We start from the raw sequence: 21,677 nt of genomic DNA, 5'->3' as shown, positions 1-21,677 counted from the left end.
GTATGATACAAAACTTTAAAACATGAATTTTTCCGTTATAAATTTGGTTGGGTGAAATGTAAGCACTGCTCTAGGAGTGTGTGTTATACTGAAGATCGAATATAAACAGTGGAAACTGCAGCATTAAGGACAGTTCACAGCTCCAAACGGAGAAGGCAATGGCAACCCACTCCAGTACTCTTGCCTGGAAAATCCCACGGACAGAGGAGCCTGGTAAGCTACAGTCCATGGGGTCGCTAAGAGTCGGACACGACTGAGCGACTTCCCTTTCACTTTTCCCTTTCATGCATTGGAGAAGGAAATGGCAACCCACTCCAGTGTTCTTTCCTAGAGAATCCCAGGGACGGGGGAGCCTGGTGGGCTGCTGTCTATGGGGTCGCACAGAGTCAGACACAACTGAAGCAACTTAGCAGCAGCAGCAGCAGCACAGCTCCAAAAAAGACCGTTCAAATCAAGCAGCAGCCAGGATCAATTAAGACTGCATTGAATCCATCTGAAAAAGAATTCAGAGTAATGACAGTAAATATGATCCAAGGTCTCAGAGAAAGAATGGAGGCAAAGATCAAGAAGATACAAGAACTGTTTAACAAAGAGGTAGAAAATCTAAAGAATAAACAGAGATGAACAATAACTGAAATGAAAAATACGCTAGAAAAAAATCAATAGCAGAATAAATGAGGCAGAAGGATTGGTAAGTGAGCTGGAAGACAGAACAGTGTAAATTATTGCCATGGAACCAAATGAAGAAAAAATAATGGGAAAAAAAAAAAAGGATGGTCTCAGAGACCTCTGGGACAACACTAAACACACAACTTGCATTATAGGGGTCCCAGAAGGAAAAAAGAAAGGACCTGAAAAAAATGTCTGAAGAGATAATAGCTGAAAACTACCCTATCGTGGGAAAGCAAATAGTCGTACCCAAGTCCAGGAAGCATAGAGAGTCCCAGGCAGAATAAACCCAAGGAAGAGTGTGCTGAGAGGCATAGAAATCAAACTGACAGAAAATATTAATACATTATTGACTGGGAGATTTCTGCAGAAACTAATGCCTGTGGCTGGCAATTTCTTATGTAAGTGAATACTGAAATGCTTCCAGTCAATAATGCTTGGATAACAGATATATTAATATGTCTCCAGTCATTAAGTTGTTAAAAGCAACAAGGGAAAAGCAACAAATAACACAAGGGGGAAGTTCTCTGTTGGTCCAGTGGTTAGGATATGGCACTTTCACTGCCATATCCCGAGTTCAAGAACCCTGGTAGAACTCAAATCCCATAAGCTGCACAGTGGAGAAACAAAACCAAAAATAGAAACCATATATAAGAATTCCCCTAAGGTTATCAGCTGATTTTTCAGCAGAAATTCTGCAGGCCAGAAGGGAGTGACACATTATATTTAAAGTGATGAAAGGGAAGAACCCACAACCAAGAACTCCACCCAGCTGGACTCTCATTCAAATTTGATGGAGAAATCAAAAGCTTTACAGACAAGCAAGAGCTAAGAGAATTCAGCACGAGCAGACCAACTTTCCAACAAATGCTAAAGGAGCTTCTCTAGGTGGAAAAGAAAAGGCCAAACTAGAAACAGGAAAATTATGAATGGAAAAGCTCACCAGCAAAGCAAACATATAGTAAAGGTAGGAAATCATCCACATACAAATATGATATCAAAACCCGCAATCATAAGAAGAGGAAAGCACAATGCAGGATATTGAAAATGCATTTGAAATTAAAAGACCAGCAACTTAAAACAGTTTTGTTTATATATAGACCACTGTATCAAAACTTCATGGAAACCACAAACCAAAAATCCACAATAGATGAAAAAAAAAGAAAAACCAACCCACACACAAAGAAAAGCAATCCAAAACAACACTAAAGTTAGTTATCAAATCAGAAGAGACAAGAACAAAAGAGGAAAAAAGACTTACAAAAACAAATCCAAAACAATTAACAAAATGGCAATAAGAAGATACATACCAATAATTACCTTAAATATAAACGGATTAAATGTTCCAACAGAAGACAGAAACTGCCTGTCTTAAAAAAGACAAGACCTATTTTTCTCTCTCTACAAGAGACCCAATTCAGATCTAGGGATGCATACAGACTAAAAGTGAGGGAACAGAAATCTCCATGCAAATGGAAATCAAAAGAAACCTGGAGTGTCAATACTCATAGCAGACAAAATAGACTTTAAAATAAAGACTGTTACAAGAGACAAGGAAGGACACTACATAATGATCAAGGGATCAATTTAAGAACAAGATATAACAATTGTAAATATATATATGCACCCAACATAGGAGCATCTCAATATTTAAGATAAATACTAACAACCATAAAACGAGGAAATGATAGTAACACAACAATAGTGAGGGACTTTAAGACCCCACTTTCATCAAAGGACAGATCATAAAGACAGAAAATTTAAAAGGAAACACAGGTCTTAAATGACACATTAGACTACAAAGACTTAACTGATATTTACAGAACATTCCATCCCCAAATCAGATGAATACACATTCTTTTCAAGTGCACATGGAACATACTCCAAGAATGATCACATGCTGGGCCACAAAGCAAGTCTCAGTAAATTTAAGAAAATTAAAATAATAGCAAACATCTTATACAACCACAATGCTATGAGATTAGAAATCAATTACAGGGAAAAAACTGTAAAAAAACACAGACACGTGGAGGCTAAACACTGTTACTAAACAACCAATGGATCACCAATGAAATCAAGGAGGAAATTAAAAAAAAAAAAAACAAACCTGTAGACAAACAACAGTGAAAACACAACAACCTAAAACCTATGGGATGCAACAAAACTAGTTCTAGAAGTAGAGAGAGGTTTAAAGCAATATAATCTTACCTCAGGAAACAAGAAAAATATCTAACAACCTAACCTGACATCTAAAACAACTAGAGAAAGAACAAACAAAACCCAAAGTTAATAAAAGGAAATAAATCCTAAAGATTAGAGCAGAAATAAATGAAATAGACACACACATACACACACAAACCCAGAAACAGTCAATGAAATTAAAAGCTGGTTCTCTGAAAAGATAAAATTGATAAACCTTTAGTCAGATTCATCATGAAAAAAGGGAGAGTGCTCAAATCAATGAAATAGAAATGAAAAAGATATTACACTGACATCACAAACATACAAACGATCATAAGAGACTGCTACAAACAACTATATGCCAATAAAATGGACAACGTAGAAGAAATGGACAAATTCTTAGAAAGGTACAACCTTGCAGAACTGAACCAAGAAGAAATAGAAAATATGAAAAGATCAATCATAAGTACTGAAACTATGATTTAAAACTCCCAACAAAGAAAAGTCCAGCACCAGATGGCTTCACAGGCAAATTCTATCAAACATTTAGAGAAAATTGTACATCTATCCTTATGAAACTATTCCCAAAAAATTTCAGAGAAAGGAACACTCCTTAATTCATTCTATGAGGCCACCATCACCCTGCTACTAAAACCTGACAAAGATGCTACAAAAATAGAAAATTAGAGGCCAGTATCACTGATGAACATAAATGCAAAAATACTCAACAAAATACTAGCAAATCAAAGTCAACAATATATTAAAAGGCTCATACATCATAATCAAGTGGAATTTATCCCAGGGATGCAAAGACTCTTTAATATACACAAACCAATCAAGGTGATACACCATCAAGAAACTGAAGAATAAATACGATCATCTCAATAGATGCAGAACAACTTTATGACAAAATTCAACATCCATTTATGATAAAACTCTCCAGAAAGTGGGCATAGAGGGAGCTTACCTCAACATAATAAAGGCCATATATGACAAACCCACAGCTATCATCACACTCAATGGTGAAAATCTGAAAGCATTTTCTCTAAGATCAGGAACAAGAAAAGGATGTCCACTCTTGCCACTGTTACTCAACATAGTGTTGGAAGTCCTAGCCATGGCAATCAGAGGAGAAAAAGAAATAAAAGGAATTCAAACTGCAGAAGAAGTAAAACTTTCACTCTTTACAGATGACATGATACTATACATAAAAAATCCTAAAGAGGCTACTGGGTAACTACTAGAGTTCATCAAGGAACTTGGTAACATTGTAGAATACAAAATTAACACACAGCAATCTGTTGCATTTCTCTACACTAACAATGAAAGAGAATTAAAGAAACAATCCCATTTTCCATTGCATCAAAAAGAATGAAATACCTAGTAATAAACCTGCCTAAGGAGACAAAAGACCTGTACTCTGAAAACTGTAAGACACTGATGAAAGAAATCAAAGATGACACAAACAGATGGAAAGAAATACCATGTTCTTGGACTGGAAGAATCAATATTGTCAAAATGACTATAATACTCAAGGCAATCTACAGATTCAATGCAATCCCTATTAAATTACCAGTGGTATTTTTCACATAACTAGAACAAAACATTTAAAAATTTTTATGGAGACACAAAAGACCCTGAATAGTCAAAGCAATTTTAAGAAAGAAAAATGGAGTTGAAGGAGTTAGGTTCCCTGACTTCAGACTATACTACAAAGCTAGAGTCATAAAAACAATATGGTACTGGCACAAAAACAGAAATATAGACCAATGGAACAGGATAGAAAGCCCAGAAATAAATCCAAGCTACTATGGTCAATTAATCTATGACAAAGGAAACAAAAATATACAATGGAGGAAACAGAGTCTCTTCAATAAGTGGTGCTGAGAAAACTGGACAGCTACATGTAAAAGAATGAAATAAATTTTTTTAAACACCATACACAGAAATAAACTCAAAATAGATTAAAATACCTAAATATAAGACCAGATACTATAAAACTTAGAGGAAAACATAGAGAATGCTCTATGACATAAAACACAGCAATGTCTTTTTCATTTGACTCTGAAAGTAATGGAAATAAAAACAAAAATAAACAAATAGGACCTAATTAAACTCAAAAGCTTTTGCACAGCAAACTATAAACAAAGTGAAAAGACAACCCACAGAATGGGAGAAAATATTTGCCAATGATGTGACCAACAGGGATTAATCTCCAAAATATACAAACAACTCATGTACCCTAACATCAAAGAAACAACCTAATCAAAAAACAGGCAGAAGACCTAAACAGACATTTCTCCAAAGAAGACATACAGATGGCCAATAGGCACGTGAAAAGATGCTCAACATTGCTAATTACCTATCACCTCACATCAGTCAGCACGGTCATCATCCAAAAGTCTATGAACAACAGATACTGGAGAGGGTGTGAAGAAAAGGGAAGCCCTCCCCACACTGTTGGTGGGAATGTACACTGGTGCGGCCACTAAGGAGAACAGTACAAAGGTTCCTTAAAAAACTAAAAACAGAGCTACTACTATATGATCCAGCAATTCCACTCCTGGGCACATATCTGGAGAAAACCATGGTTTGCAAGGATTTGTTGTTTAGTTATAAACCACGTCTGATTCTTTTGCAATCCCATGTCTTAATTCATGCACCCATATGTTTACTGCAGCACTGTTTACAATAGCCAAGACATGAAAGCAACCTAAATGTCCATCAACAGATGAAAAGATAAAGAAGATGTGGTACATACGTACAATGGAATATTGCTCAGCCATAAAAACAATAATGTCATTTGCAGCAACATGGATGGACCTGGAGATGATCATAACTAAGTGAAGTAAGACAGACAGACAAAGACAAATATCATATGATAATGCTTATATGCAGAATCTTAAAAAAAGATGATACAAATGAACTTATTTATAAAACAGAAACAGACTTAGAGAACAAATTTATGGTAACTGAAGGGGAAACATGAGTTTGGGATTGACATATACACACTATATTTAAAACAGATAACTAACAAGGGCCTATTATATAGCACAGGGAACTCTACTCAATCTAAATGGGAAAAGAATCTGAAAAAGAACAGATACCTGAATATGAATAACTGAATCACTTTGCTATATACCTGAAACTAACACAACATTATAAATCAACTATAACCCAATATAAAATAAAAACTTTTTTAAAAGACTGCATTGAATAGTATCTGATGATCCCACTCAAGACATGCTTGAAGTCACAGGATTTTCAGTCATTCAACAATAAAATGAGAAGAGTAGAAACCATTCTTTCAGAAAGTGGTCCATGGAGATAACAATCAAAGACCTCAGTAAAGTAGAGATGAAGGAAAGAACAGTTTTTCAAAGTTGTTAGTTTTTAAATGACAAGATACCTGGTATCTTGGCACTGACCTTGCAGGCAGTAGGGTGGAGAATGTTCCTCTGGAAAAACTGAGCAGCCCCAAGGGGAAAAATATATTGATAATGATACTCGAGAGTCCAAAGAAATGACTCACCCAGTCATTCCATATAAAACCCATGAACAGAGAACTTCTAATCGACTTTTTATTGCCTCATAAATAAATGAATGAACAAGGATTATCAAGACATTTGCGGAAAGCCTGCAACATAAAAGAGCAAAACAAAAAAGAAAAAAGAAAGAAAACCCAAATGTCCAAAAAAACCAAAGCAATAAATTATGGTATATCTATATAATAGTTTCTTTGCACTTATTTTTAATTTGCTTTCAAAGCATGATATAATATTAAGTGTAAGAAAAATGCAATAGCATGATCCTAATTTTCTTTAAAATAAATATTAATAAATGGATCAATGTTACAGAATCAAGAATCCCTACAAGAGACCCACATAGTAGTCACCTAATTTAATAGAAAGGTACCACTGCAACTCAGAAAGTAAAAATTAGTCTTTTCAATAAATAGTGCCAATTATTCTTATGGGAGAAAAAAAAATGATCTCCATCCTTATAAACCATGAATAATTCATACTACACCATGGATTTTTATATAAAAGCTAAAGCAATCATACCTTTAGAACAAAGTTTATAATATATTCATGACTCAGGCAGTATTTACCTTATGACCCAGCAACTCTTCTCTTAGAAATACACTGAAATAAAATGAGTGCATAAGCACACCAAAGATATATGCAAGAATCGTCAGTGACTTCCCTGGTGGTCCAGGGCTTAAGATTCTGCACCTCCAATACAGGGGGTGTGGGCGCTATCTCTGGTCAGGGAACTAAAGATCCCATATGCTGTGTGATCCGGACAAAAAAAAAAAGGTCAAAGCAGCTTGATTTATTATAGCCCCAAACTGGAAACTATCCAAGTGTTCATCAACAGCACAACAGAAAGATTACAGTATAGTCTATCAAATAGAAACTGCCCACCAATAAGGAAAGAATGATTACTATCTGCAGCAACATGGATGAGTCAAACAGATAATGATCAATGAAAGAACCTGGACTTCGTATTGTTAAGATTCCATTTATATGAGGTTCAAGAACAGCCAAAATGAATCTACGGATATTGACTGGAAGAGGCACTGGAGGTGACTTCTGGGATAATGGAGATGTTCCCCATCTTAAGCTGAGTCATGATTACATGAATACTCCTGGAGTTGTACATTAAGATTTTCATGCTTTAAATGTACAGTAACAGTAGACAAATAAAATTTGGCTAGATGGGAAAAAAAAAAAAAACATTTATAGTGGTTTTCCCTGGGTGCTAGAATTACAGGCAATTGTTATTTATTCTGTATTTTTAAAAATTCCACAGTCAGAAAAAAATTGTTTTCTTAGTGCTTTTTGGTGTTTTCATGCTACCCACCTATTTTTTTTTTTTAATAGCTAGAATGCCTCTGTAAACCTTCTGTCTCCTTCTAGTACTAATTTCCCTTCCTATTACTAAAAATTCTCCTTTATGGATAAACTACTTTATATCTGCTCATCACTGCTTTTTACAGTGATTTTTGTAATTGTGATTTTTTTTTTTGGTTATACCACGAGGCATACAGGATCTTAGTTCCCAACCAAGGATCAAATCTGTGCCGCCTGCAGTATAAGCTCAGAGTCTTAACCATTGAACAGCCAGGCAAGTCCCATGATTCTTTTCTTCACAAGACACCACAGTTCCTTAAGCTGTTTACATGTTTTCTTCTGCTTCAAACTGAGAAGTCATTTGGCTAAGTGACAAACTTGGGGTTAAAAAAAAATTTCTCTAGGTTACATACAGACTTTCCCCACCTTGGAACTATTCTTATATTCAAAGCCAGAAGTTATGCTTATCCCTCTCCCTTTACATATCCTTTTTGGGATTTTACAAAACTGCAAAGTTTGAAAACATGAAAGCTGATCTTATTCTAAAGAACTCCTCTGTGTCTTTTTTTGAACTCCCTAATTAGCTGGCCTTTTAATAGGATCTTTGTGAATAGATTATTTTGTATTCTAGGTCGCTCAGGTTTTTTTTTTTATTCTCATACCCATAATTTTGGGTATGACTGTGCTAAAAAAAAAAAAAGCTTTAGAATTACTAGTTCTGTGCTGCTCTACCATCTCAGGTTTATAGTTTTCGTTAATTTTGGTGTTGACATGTTTGTTTATTCTATTCACAGTCATCTGGCCATTCTAAAAAAAGCAGAGACAACAGGTCAGGGGAGTCAGAGAAGGCTTTTAAGAAGAAGCAACGATCACACCGAGAATTAGGCAGAAAGAGGAATTCAGATTACTCAAACCTCACACTCTTGTCAGAGACAACACTCAAAAACAACCTTGCTAAGAGTAAACTTTCAGGATCATTGCAGCTTCTTTTTCTATTATTTTTATAACTTTTTCTAGTTATTCTTTATATCTTTTAGTAGGATTCATGCAATTTTGTTTGCCTGGCAGAAAACTATTGGCAAACCTGATCATTTGTTTATTCAACATTAAGTACTTACTACCTGACAGGCCCAGTAATGAAGATATCAGAGGAAGAACTAACTCTAGCTGGCTTGCTCTTCCTCTTCAGTACCTCTGATAATAAAAATAAAATTATCTTTTCCATTTGTTGGTTACTGCATCAGATGGAAAAATCTGGAAGTTCACCAAATTTCAAGAGTATGGTGTGGGTGGTTTGGCTAAACAGACCAGATGCTTTGCCTGGTTCAGAGGGCAGTTATTGCAAAGAGTTACTCAAGTTTACTGAAACTCATGTACAAGTAGAGAATGACCCTGCCAACAGAGGAAGTGGGCCACATAGTGTGAGTCTGCTGTGGGCCAAGAAAAGAAGCAACGGCATCAAATCCAAACCCCAAAGCCACAAGAACAGGCATTCCACAGCCACAGGCCTTCATCTAGGAAGAACCTACTCCTGACATGCAAGCTTCACACTGGGGCCCTGGGGAACAGCAACAGCAAGGGTTCACTTCTACTGAATTTTTTTTTTTTGGCCATGCTGCATGGCTTATGGGATCTTAGTTCCTGGACCAGGGATTGAACCTGTGGCCTCCTCAGTGAAAGCACAGAGTATTAACCACTGGACCACCAGGGAATTCCCAGGATTCCCTTCTAAAAGGTGGCAGTGACATTCACAATAGCAGAGCAACACCAGGAGACTCTGACAGTTGATACTGTGACATAGACAAGATCTTTGTTTTTATGACTTCCTCGCAATGGGTAACACATTTGGCTATGTTACCACTTCCTAAGTTGTTTTTCTTTGGGGAACAGGCGGGAAGGAGACAACCTGCTGTTTTATTCATTACTGTCTAAATACTGATTCTGGTATCAATCTCCCAAATATTATTAACCATCCCTACTTCATTCATGATCTTTCGTTTGCCAGAGAGTTAACCGGGCCTGGAGCTGTCCTCACATAATCAATGAATGAATAAACCAGGGCATGCCTTTTGTATCAGCATTTTGGCTTGTGGCTTTAGCATAGTAGCCTCTTAGTGGAATGCACAATGACACAGAGCTCAGAAATGGGCTTTTCACTGAACAAGGGCCTCAAAATGAACAAGGGAGGCAAAAAAATAATAGTGGATCATCCACCCCCGGAGGCCCTGTCCTAGAGTAATGAAGAATTTCACAGACTGTCTTGTTTCCCCTTCTTACAAAGGCTATAAAAACTATTTATTGCTTATATAACTGAGTTACACATGAAACTAAAAAAATCTACGAATTGTTTAGTAACATGGCTTGCTAAAGCCACTCAGGTAATTGCTTTAAGCCACTACCTCCAAAATTAAACTAACACAAAGATATAAGCATTCTCCATTTGTCCTGATATATTAGATGAAGAACAATGAAGTCTGAAAAGTCATACACATGTTAATAATCCACAATAGTTCAATATTATTTGAAAACATGGCTATAGCCAATCTCATCTCCCTCCAACAATAAACTTGCAGCCTTGGAGACTGTGAGAATCCAGAGAAGTCCCCCTCAACACAGAAAACATATCATCTGCTAAAATCTCACTGCATAAAGCTTTCTATACAGAATCTCTGGCTGGATCCTAGGCCTGTCACTCTCTAAGGAATAAGATATATAACCTTTACTAAACAGCCCTCAAAAAAAAAAAGCTTCCTGAATTACTCAACCATCAAAAAGAATGAAATAACATGGATGGACCTAGAGATTACCATACTAAGTGAAGCAAATCAGAAAGAGAAAGACAAATACCATATGCTATCACTTACATGTGGAATACAGAAGACAACACAAGTCAACATATCTGCGGAACATAAACAGACTCGCAGATACAGAGAACTGACTTGTGGTTGCCACTGGGGAGAGGGAGTAGGGGAGGAAAGGACTAAAGTCTGGGATTAGCACAGGCAAACTTTTATGTATGCGACGGATAACAACAAGGTCCTACTGAATAGCACAGGGAACTATATTCAATATCCTGTGACAAGTTATGAAGGAAAAGAATATGGATAGAATATACATGTATGACTGAGTCACTCTACTGTACAGCAGAAATTGACACAGCATTGTAAATCAACTATACCTCAATAAAATTTAAAAAGAGAAATGCAAATGCAAAAACAACAAAAATCGCTCTCTGAAAATATCTACCAACAACTAAAATAGTGTATGCTGAACCATCCACGCATCAGAATCCCATTCCTCTCTAATGTTTGGAGGAAACACCCTTTCTTTTTACTGAGAGTTCGTTCTTTTTCCTTATAAATTCTTCAATAAAGACTCATTTTTAAGTGAAACTTTCAAATAATAAAAAGAAGTCTATTCTATGAACGAGAAATTCCTCCTTTAGGATTTATCCTACAGGTTATAGACTAGTGCCAGTATGCCAAAAAAAAACACACCACTTACACAATTTTATACCACAAACACAAATACTTACTATAACATTTGTTTACAACTATATAACATATTATATATAAAATACATACAAATACATACATATTTGTTTGTTGTTTAGTCACTAAGTCGTGTCCAACTCTTCCTCTGTGCATGATATTTCCCAGGCAAGAATACTGGAGTGGGTTGCCATTTCCTTCTCCAGGGGATCTTCTCCACCCAGGGATAGAACCTGAATCTCCTGCATTGGCAGGCTGATTCTTTGCCACCACAAACACAAATATTTATTATAACATTTGCTTATAATAACTATATAACATATATTATATATAAAATACATACACATACATAAATGATAGTTAACATCCTAAAGGTCCACCAATATGGGGACAGTTAAATAAGCAACGGAATTTCCAAACCACAGAATTTCTATTTGACCCTTAAGAAGAATGAGGTAGAATTACATGCACTGATAATGGAAAAGTGCCAACACAGTGAAAAAAGCAAATTACAATACAAAGCATTCTTACTATCTCATTTGGGCTTAAAAATAAAGTTCTATTTCTAGACCTGAATAGGTTACAGTTATATTAGTGAATATAATTATTCATTAAACTGTACTTTTTTGTCATACACACTTTTCTACACAGTTGGCCCTCTGTATATGCAGGTTTCACAATCTTGGATTCAACCAACAGCAAATTAAAAATATTCAGAAAAAAAAACCCCCAGAGAGTTCCAGAAAGGAAAGCTTGAATGGCAACCATTTATAAAGCATTTACAATGTGTTAGGTATTACAAGTAATCCAGAGATAATTTAAAGTATTCAGAGGATATGCATAGGTTATATGCAAATACTATGTCATTTTATCTAAGAGATTTGAACATCCACATAATTTTGGTGAGAGGGTCCTGGAACTACTGAGAGGTGACTATACATGCTAAAAAATGGAAATTATCTTTAGGTAAAGTCTATTTCATAGCTTTTAGGAGAACCCAGGTGGTGCAGTAGAAAAGAATCCACCTGTCAATACAGGAGACATAGGAGACTCAGGTTCAATCCCTGGATGGGAAAAATCCCCTGGAGGAGGGAATGTACCCACTCCAGGATCCTTGTCTGGACAGTTCCATGGACAGAGGAACCTGGCAGGCTATAGCTCATAAGGTCGTGAAGAGTCGGACACGACTGAACAGGCACACAACCTATTTCTTAACTTATTGAGCTGGAAAGCCATGCTTCTAGATGCTTCCAACAACCATCCAACTACTACTGAGAATATGTTTTGTTCCAGCTTCAGGGCAGGATCTACAGCTGTGAACAGACCCATAGATTCTAGGCAAACCTCACCAAGGGCTCCTTCTCCAGCCTTTATTAATCTTGGATGGTTCTCTGCAGAAACCACAGGACACCTGAATGCAGGGCAGACTACTGTCTTCAGCTTCTGGAAGGACTCCTCAAAGGTGGACCTCACTCAGCCCCTTGTCTGACAGACAGCTCCCCAAATGCCAGTAATTCCCCCACCTCTCAATACCTCCTTTGGAACTCCAATGTCCAGCTTCATCCGACCATAAGTTCAGGGACTCTGGTCAGTACCCCACTAATGTAGCTATCTGAAAGCCATGGGGAAGTGAAGACTGGCTCCTCCTCAGAAAGAAAGGCTGGGATCTCTGAATTACATCTAGTCACTTGGATGTACAAGATGGCATTGTCACTCTGCAACTTCAAACAGCCAGTCCTCAAAGTGACAATGGAGAGAAAATGAGTTCAGCAAGAGGGAGGGCAGAAGCGAAAGCAGCAGTGAACAGAAGGAAAAGTAAAAGGGAAGAAAGCTGTTAATAGAGAAAGTGAGTTGAGGAGATGAAAGGACAGGTTAGAGCAGGGAGAGAGAAAAAAGGGAGGAACTCTGCCCCCTGCCAACTTGAGAGGACACACTAGAAAGGCACAGGTCCGTCCCTCCTACAAGCTGACGAGGCCACTTCCCAGGCCAGGTCCCCCACCAGCACAGCCCCTGAAAGACGGGCTCTGCCTGCCCCCTCCCAGAGCATTAGACTAGGCTTTGTGGGAAAGCTGAAATCTTGACAGCTTAGAAAGAGGCCCCTACAGCTTCATGTGCTGGTAATGTAACTGAGCACTCCTGGTTCCTGCTGTCTACCAGACCGGCCCTGGCTTTGCTTCATCATTAAAGCAAGCTCTCCTGACCCTCTGCAGGAGCCACAGCTCAGTCAGCACCGCAGGGCGGCTTCAAAGGACAAGAGTGGATTTCACTGCGCACCAGCAAGTACCAGTCACACCTGCCATGTGGTCACCCCAAGGACCAGACAACCCAGGGCAGTTCATTTCTTCCTCCTTTCTTTTCTTCATTTTCTTAGAATTTTTAAAATAGGCATTACAGACAAAAAGCTTACACAAAACAGAGGCTAGATGCTAACTTCAGAGTTCTGTCATTAGTTACACCCACCAAGAGCAACTGTATGTTAATATATGGAAGCCAAGGAGATCAAAGGAGTATGGGGTGGTGATTACTTGAAACCAAAACAAAAAACACAAACTGCATCCACCCTGAGCAAAATTTTGAGTTTTCCAAGCACACACTTGCACAGAAAGAGCAATAGAACACAGCACCAATAAAGTCACATCCTTGGCAGAGGGCCTAGAATCTATTGATGATATAATATACAGGTTCAACACCACCCAGACCTCCTTCTGGCAAACCTCCTATCAAAACAGCAGTGGTTTCAACTGATTGCATGCATTTCTTTTTAGTTCCTAGACCCTTCACTCTACTGTCTTCCTGGTATCACAGAGCCACTAGGAGTGTCAAGAGGTGGGGTTCAAGGGGCCCTCTCTGAAACCTGGCTACCCTCAAACCATCCCTATCACCTGTCTACTGCCGCCCGAAAAAACTCACAGTGAGTCATATCTTTGGATGAAGGCAGTATTTTTCCAAGTGGGATACATGGCAGGTGTGGGGAATGTGGACAATTGTAACAGTTATGCTTTTTAAGATTTGCCTTCTATTTGTGTCAGGTGATAGCTGTTTCCAATTTAAGCCAATCATAGTTTTCCCCTGAAATAACTTCTGGAGGGTTTTTTTATAAATGGCACATTTTAAAGAAAAAAATGTTAACAGTACTGACAGCAAAGAGATAAGACAAAAATCATGCAGGTGGAATACAAATGAACTGTGAGAAACAGGTAAAGCATCCACCTCCAAGCCCTTTGACTTTGCATGCAACTAGCCCTCACTGGGGCCTTCCCAGGTGGCTCAGTGGTAAAGAATCCACAGTGCACGTGGGTTCAATCCCTGGGTTGGGAAGATCCCCTGGAATAGAAAATGGCAACTCACTCCAGTATTCTTGCCTGGAAAATCCCATGGACAGAGGAGCCTGGCAGGCTACAGTCCATGGGGTTGCAAAAGAGTTGGACATGACTGAGCAACTAAATAGCAACAACAGCCATCACTGGTGTTTCTACTGCCACCATCACGTATCAAGATTTGCCAAGGTTTAGCTCCACAAAGTCAGCAGAACCAGAAGGATGCAGAAACTGCATCAGAGACTGAAGAAACAATCTTAATGAGGGTGTTGCAGAAGAAAGGCTGGGGGGTGGGGGGGAAGGAGGGACACTGGGTCTGGGGTCTATGGGAAGCTGGCAGGCAGCAGGAAAGCAGTAAAAACAAGCTTAAAGATAAGGGCTCATGAGCTAGGCACATTCCTACAGAAGTCCCCCTCTTCACATGTCTTGTACCCACATGATCCTACCCAAGGTCCCAACACTGAAAGCTGACGGGCGAAGTACTGAGGCCAGAAGCCAGGCACCACTTCCCAGGTCTTCTTCGTCCCAAAGAACTTTGCAGGTCAACAGCCCCCAACCCCTACCTTTTTGTGAACACTGGCCATGAGGTCAGATAGTTTTCAGTCGTGATCTACACTATTTTCTGAGCCAACTCTCTTGACACTAATAACTCTTTAGCACAAATCAGAGAAGTGATAAGAGGCATCCGTGAATAAGGCATTACTTTCTAATGAGTAAATTCAGGTAAATCAAACCCTCTTCTCACCATGATTACCAAGACTCCCTTATATCATTTACTTGCATCATCACAATAAACTGAATATCACAATAAAGCAACTAACACAAGTTTTTTGGCTTCCCAGTGCAGATAAAGGTTATGTATTCACTATACGATAGTCTGAGGGTGCAAAAGTATTACGTCTAAAAAAACACTGTACACACCTTAATGTACAACCTCTGATGCTGGTGAAGACTGAAAGCAGGAGAAGGGGATGACAGAGGATGAGATGGTGGGATGGCATCTTCGACTCATTGGACATGAGTTTGAGAAAGTTCTGGGAGTTGGTGATGGACAGGGAAGCTTGGCGTGCTGCAGTCCATGGGGTCGCAAAGAATCGGACACAGCCGAGCGACTGAACTGAACGCACCTAATTTAAAAATATTTTATTGCTGAAAAATGCTAACAAACATCCAAGCCTTCAGTAAATTGTAATCTCTTTGCTGGTGGAGGTTTGAAGTATTGTGAGAATTACCAAAATGTGACACAGACACACAAAGTGAACAACTGCTGTTGAAAAATGTCATCGACAGACATAGGGTTGCCACAAACCTTCAATCCCTAATAATCGCAGTATATGCAAAGCACAACGGAGCCAAGTACAATAAAATGAGGGAGGCCTATTGAGAAATGGAGTGTTTCCTGCCCGATTAGTAAACAGGGATATCACCATCATTAGCAATTCAATTGCAGCCCTCAATCGTGAGCCTGAGCCAGGCAGCCCCAAGGGAACTCAGGAAGGAGAATGCCTGCCATCCAGCCTCCCTCAGACTCGAGCCTCTTCCTACGGTGAGAGTAAGCCCTGATGAACTGAGGATATTCATTCACAGGATACTGGCCTGATAGCTGAGGTGTATATCAAAGGAATGATTTCAGTTAGCTCAGCCTCTCACATCTTCCACATACAGAAAATAGATATATTCCTTAACTTGGGTTATCTGGTTTTCTTTAAATAATAATAACCTTTTGATGTTCAGACTACCTGCCTTTTGTTGCAAAATTTCTATATAACCTGGCTCCCCTTCTCATCTCCTTGGAGCAATTTTCTCAGGATTACTTCAGAAGCTGTTTTCTGGGCTTAAAAGTCCTCAAAATTCCCACCAAATAACACTCAACTTTAAGTTGTGAATATTTTTTAAGTCGACACTATAATCGAAAGGTTCAGAAAAATAGACACTATCTCTTGTTTTTGGCAAAGACATAAAAGACTTGCTGCCTGCCCACAGAGACTGGATTCAAAGCATTTATCTCCCTTGCTTTAGAAGGGAGGGCCCATTCAGTTTCCCAGCTCTAATTCTGAGGCTTAAAAAAGTACTAATATTCCACACAACCCAGTGAAAGTCGCTCAGTCGTGTCCGACTCTTTACAACCCCAAGGGCTACACAGTCCATGGAATTCTCCAGGCCAGAATACTGGAGTGGTTAGCCGTTCCCTTCTCCAGGAGATCTCCCCAACCCAGGGATTGAACCCAGGTCTCCCATATTGCAGTGGATTCTGCAGTAATATTCCACATGTGCCTCTGAAAAACTACAAAAGAAGTCATTCTCAGTTCACTTCCTTTTGAAGAGCCCTTTATATACAGTATCCAAGATGGTGTGAACTTTTTGGTCAGAGCTTGGAGGGTCAACTCATGCCCACTCCCCTTGCTTCTAAACTGCTGGGTTTTAATTACTGACTCCCATTTTACAGCCAAGTCAATTAGTAGCCTTGGTTAAGTGTGAGGAGGTTGGAGGCCTAAAATACAGCTTTCAATTCAGCATGAGAAAAACAGGAAGCCTCTCCTGTCAGCAACTTCCCTCATGTGATAACTATGCCACAAGTCTAAGAGATGGATTTTGTAGTTCTGTAGGGTCCCTGGATGCTTCAGCAAGCACCTGAATCCCTACCTGACCAAGGACTGGCAGAGTGACATAGTAGGAGAGGGGAATTTTAAAAGGTGACTATTTCACTCCTCATTCAATTTAGTGAGCATTATTGCTCACTTCAGTCTCTGAAGAGCTTAATAACTAACTCCTGGGTTGAAAGGATGCTGGGTCAAAAGCCCAAGAGGCTGCTAGGTTACTGGTTTACTCCAGACACTCTAAACCAGCTGGATAAAATGTAAAACAGTCTGAACTTATTTACATATGAAATACAAACATGAACTTACCCTTAGGCCTCCAGATCACACTATTGGTTTACTGGTGACCAAACCCAAATATACCAGGAAACAAAAACAAAAAAACCTCAGGGTGCTCAATGAAGCTTTTATAAAAATTCAGAATGTTCACCTCTTTTTTTTATTTCACGGTATCTCAAAAAAATACCATTCATCCAACAAAGCAAAATATTTGCTTTGGAGGAGCTCAAATTTCATATAAGCGTCCTATGAATACTCCTTCAGAATCTCTGTGAAGAGAGCGCTGCCCATTACCCCATTTCAAGGGTGAGGAATGTTTCCAGCCAGGAAAGGAGGGACTGCTGTTGGGTGACAAAGGCATAGGCCTAGAAGGTTCCATGGGGGTCTGGCTCATACCCCAGCCCTGCCTCTCTCTCACCTGGGCCCAGTTTCCCTTAAGGGAGGTTATTTCTGTTCTTCAACAAAACAACCAGAGAGAGGCAAAGTGACAGATGAGATTTACTAGAACAAGATGCTTGTAAGGTTTACAAGCAGGCAGGCAAGTGTTGCACTGCCCTGAGTACTCAGTGGGTTACATTTTTATAATCAGAAAAAGAGAGGGGTAGGGGAGAAGATCTTTGTCTTTCTTGATTAGTGTCACACTTCCATGATCAGTTCTTTCCCCAGGTAGAGCAGGCAAGTTTTCTTGTCCCTATTGGATCGGGCCAGGACCGTCACAGCACTTTGGAAAAGTTATTCAGGTCTCAGTACAATGTGGGTCTTTCATTTTGAAAAGTCACCTTCCCATAAATGACTGTTTTTGTGTGCACATAGCACATCCTGAGGGTCATTAACTTGATGACGCCACTGGGTAGGTTGTGGGCCTTATTCTCTACTATTGTTTTATTGCTTGGGGGGCACTGTGCAATGAACATGTCTTAGGGGTCAAAGAGTATGTTTTAGGGGTCATTAACTCACTGAGCTCACTGAGTAGGAGGTAGGTCTCATGCCACCACTGCTTTATTGTCTGGGGGCATGTCTTGTGCTTCTGTTGCATGGTTTTGTTGCTAAGCAGGTTAGATTTGATTTTATTGTTAAGCCAACCAATCTGGCTTTGATGCTAAGTGACTTGTTTTGCTTTGTGAGTCAAGCAAGCGCACATGGTCTCAGAATCTTCCCATTATTTTCTTGAGTGATCATTAATCTTACTGTAGTCTCCCAAAGCCCCCTGAAGTTCCCTCTCTATCTACAATTCCCTAACTGGGTTTCTAAGCTAACTGTTTGCTTATCCTTGTGCTTGCTTGCGTGTGCGCTCAGTCCGACTCTTTTCGATCCCATGGATTGCAGGTCACCAGGCTCCTCTGTCCATGGAATTTTCCAGGCAGGAATACTGAAGTGAGTTGCCATTTCCTACTCCAGGGGATTATCCTACTCTATCCCTATAAGTTATCGTGTTTGGAGGGTGGGGGGACCGTTTACAAAGAAAGCATGATTAACTGGCCGTTTCAAATGTTTCCAAAGAGATTTAGAAAATTGATAACAATTTTTAAAAAATGTGGCCCAGAAATCTAATCTCCAGTGATTCTTAAAATTATGGGGCTCCTGGAGAGCCCAATAAAAAACACTAATAAACCCTATCAATGAATAAGCACACAAGGGGAAAAGCTCTCCGGCTTAGTAGAAATATGTTGTAAACACACATTGCTCAATGCTCAAATGGCCTGTTTTAAGATGTCATTTACAGAGAATGATGTTGCTGATCTGACTGGAAGTTCGCTTTGCCCAGATACCACCACTCTGGATTTGTCCTCCCTTGGGTGCTGTGCTGGTTTCTCCATTTATACACAAACCTTGCCAAGTTCTCAGCAATTCCCTCAACTGGCTTTTACTGTACAGGATCCCTGGAGGTTCAATTCTGTTTTCTGGAGTCAAGCAAATACAAAACAAGTTGGTGAGAAGTTTCAGCTATTTCACTTCCTCCAGAAAAGAGAAGTTTGTGGAAGATTCAATATAAAAGGGACAGCTGTTTTGTTTTTTGTTTTTTTAATTTTTTTCCCCCCCACAGGATCAGTAAATTTCAGAGTTGGAAAAAATTGTACATCAATCATTCCTCTTCAATAATCAAAATATCTTCTTCTCACTTCTTAAGAATTTAAGACAAAAATGGCCAATTAACACTTATGCAGCGTTACCTGGAAAGCCCACACACTGAAAGTAGTAGGTAGGAAGGGGGGAATCTGTTCTACAATTAACAAAGAGCATGGAACTCCTTTCAGCTTCCCCAGTGCCCCCATATTCATGTTTTGGGCACTGATTATCCTTCAAGAACTTCTGTGCCATTAAATCTCCTATCATTCACTTGGACTTTGGGTTTCACCTAGGAGAAGGCAATGGCAACCCACTCCAGTGTTCTTGCTTGGAGAATCCCAGGGACGGGGGAGCCTGGTGGGCTGCCGTCTATGGGGTCGCACAGAGTCGGACACGACTGAAGCGACTTGGCAGCAGCAGCAGCAAGGTATAAGAGGTGTTGTAGAACACTCTGAAACCTCTAAAGGGTTAAGTGCTGTGGACAATACAACCTCAATGCATATGGAGGAAGGCAAATCCCGTAAACAGTCATAACTGATCGGATCAAATGAGATAAGAGAAGGCAGCTGGGTGCTTCTTTTCCCTCAGAAGAAGGAATTATTTAAAAATCTAGGATAATTGGCACCTGGCTGCCTACGCCCCCATCCCTGTCTCCTACAAACATTTCCGAAGCAAGGTTTCCAGAATCCCAACAGATTAGAGTTCTAGGCGTTGTCATCTCTTTTCCAGGCTGTCACAACAGCCTCCTCAGTCTCCCCATACCAGTGTTCCCCCTACCGCAATCCAGCCGACGCTTCAATGGGCTCCCACTCACAAACCCTCAGCTAAGCACTCAAAAGAGTTTTTTCAAATGGGCCCTAACCTAACTTTCCAAACTTCTCCTCCGACCCCAAAACCTGCCTAGCACTCAATCCAGTAAGTCTTTCCTTTACTTCCAGCTCAAGGTCTCTTTCCCAGAGGTCCCCGTTCCCTCCCCCTACTCTTCCAACCCCCACAGCTGCCGGAGATTAGCCCCATCCCTTGGGGCTCCGCTCAGATTTCACTCCCCCCAACAGGTCTATTCACATTTCTATCAACCGCACTCAACAGGATTGAAACATCTTTTCTGAACACCTCTGGTCCCAGCTCCCGCCCGGCCTCGCGTCCCCAGCAGGCTCGGTTCTGCGCATGGAGTGGGTCGCCCGCAGCACTCTAGAAACCGCAGCTCAAGGCGAAGAGACGCGGACGCCTCCCGCAGACGTCCCTCGAGACCGGGTGTGGCAAGCCTAGCTCTCAGTCAGCCGACTCCTCGCTACGCGGAGCCCCTAAATCCTCGGCCCAGAGGCCCCGGCGGGCAGTGCGGGATCTTCCCAGCCTCAGCCAGCGGCGCTGCGACTGGACCCGGAGGAGCAGCCGCTAAGCGCTGGGGTGTGTATCAGGCCGGCTCCAACAGCTCCGCCGGCTCCCGGCCTCGCCCCCAGCTCTGCTCGCTTCCCGGCTCGAGTCCGCCCGTAGCGCCCGGGAGCCCGTCGCTTTCCCGGCGCCCTCTGGGGAGCTCGGGGGTGCGCAAAAGCCCGGAAGGGCGCTGCCCGCGCCTAACCCCCTCCTTGGTCCCAGCTTGGCTGGGCCCGGGTCCACCGCGGGCCTCACCTCTCCTCTCTACGAATCCGCTGAGCACTGGTTCGGCCGGGACCCGCTGGAACCTGACGAGACCGCACAAGTGGCGCCGCACCTGCCAAGGAGCAAGAGAGGTGACTAGGCTCGCCTGACGTCACGGCCTCCCCGAGCGCCGCGAGCGCGGAGTCACCTGATCACCCTGGCAACACGCGCGGGGCGGGGCGAGGCGGGGGGCGGTGTCACAGCGCGAGCCCCGCCCCGAGCAGCGAGGCCCGGAGGCGCCACCCAGAGAGCTCCCGAGCGGTTTACGGTAACTCGAGGTCCGGGTCCGGCCGTCCGGCTCCGGCTTCCCTGCTCTGGCCTTAAAGTAGGCATGGATAAGTGGGCATGGATACCCGAGGCTCCAAAAGGCAGTCACCTCAGGCTGGATCAGTGCTCCGAGACTCCAGACGTTATCCCCTCACCGTCAGGGCAAGTACCTGGCCTCAGGGCCTGTGTCCTCACCGAACCCATAAGGGATTCAGTGCAAGGCATGCTGCAGGCTTCGCTTGTGGGCCGCTTCTCTCCGCGTCTTCTCCTTCTAGATCCAACTAGGTTTGAGGGTTTGCTTCGAAAACTGTACAT

The 21,677-nt window shown here is 41.0% G+C and overlaps 1 protein-coding gene across 1 annotated transcript in view; it reads right to left on the bottom strand.

Annotated features, from left to right (window-relative positions):
* The window catches only part of CYSTM1 (cysteine-rich transmembrane module containing 1), a 70,965-nt gene extending 49,718 nt beyond the window's left edge, over window positions 1-21,247 (bottom strand). Inside the window, exon 1 of the mRNA XM_010850349.1 lies at window positions 21,087-21,247. The gene's annotated coding sequence lies outside the window, so the exon portion shown is untranslated. The remainder of the gene's footprint in view (window positions 1-21,086) is intronic.
* Window positions 21,248-21,677: the final 430 nt, after the last annotated feature.

This window comes from Bison bison, unplaced genomic scaffold (assembly GCF_000754665.1).
Source record: "Bison bison bison isolate TAMUID 2011002044 unplaced genomic scaffold, Bison_UMD1.0 scf7180017864291, whole genome shotgun sequence".
NCBI classification, from domain to species: Eukaryota; Metazoa; Chordata; class Mammalia; order Artiodactyla; family Bovidae; genus Bison; species Bison bison.
Note: the sequence above shows the minus strand (reverse complement) of the source record. Positions and strands in the feature narration are given on the sequence as shown.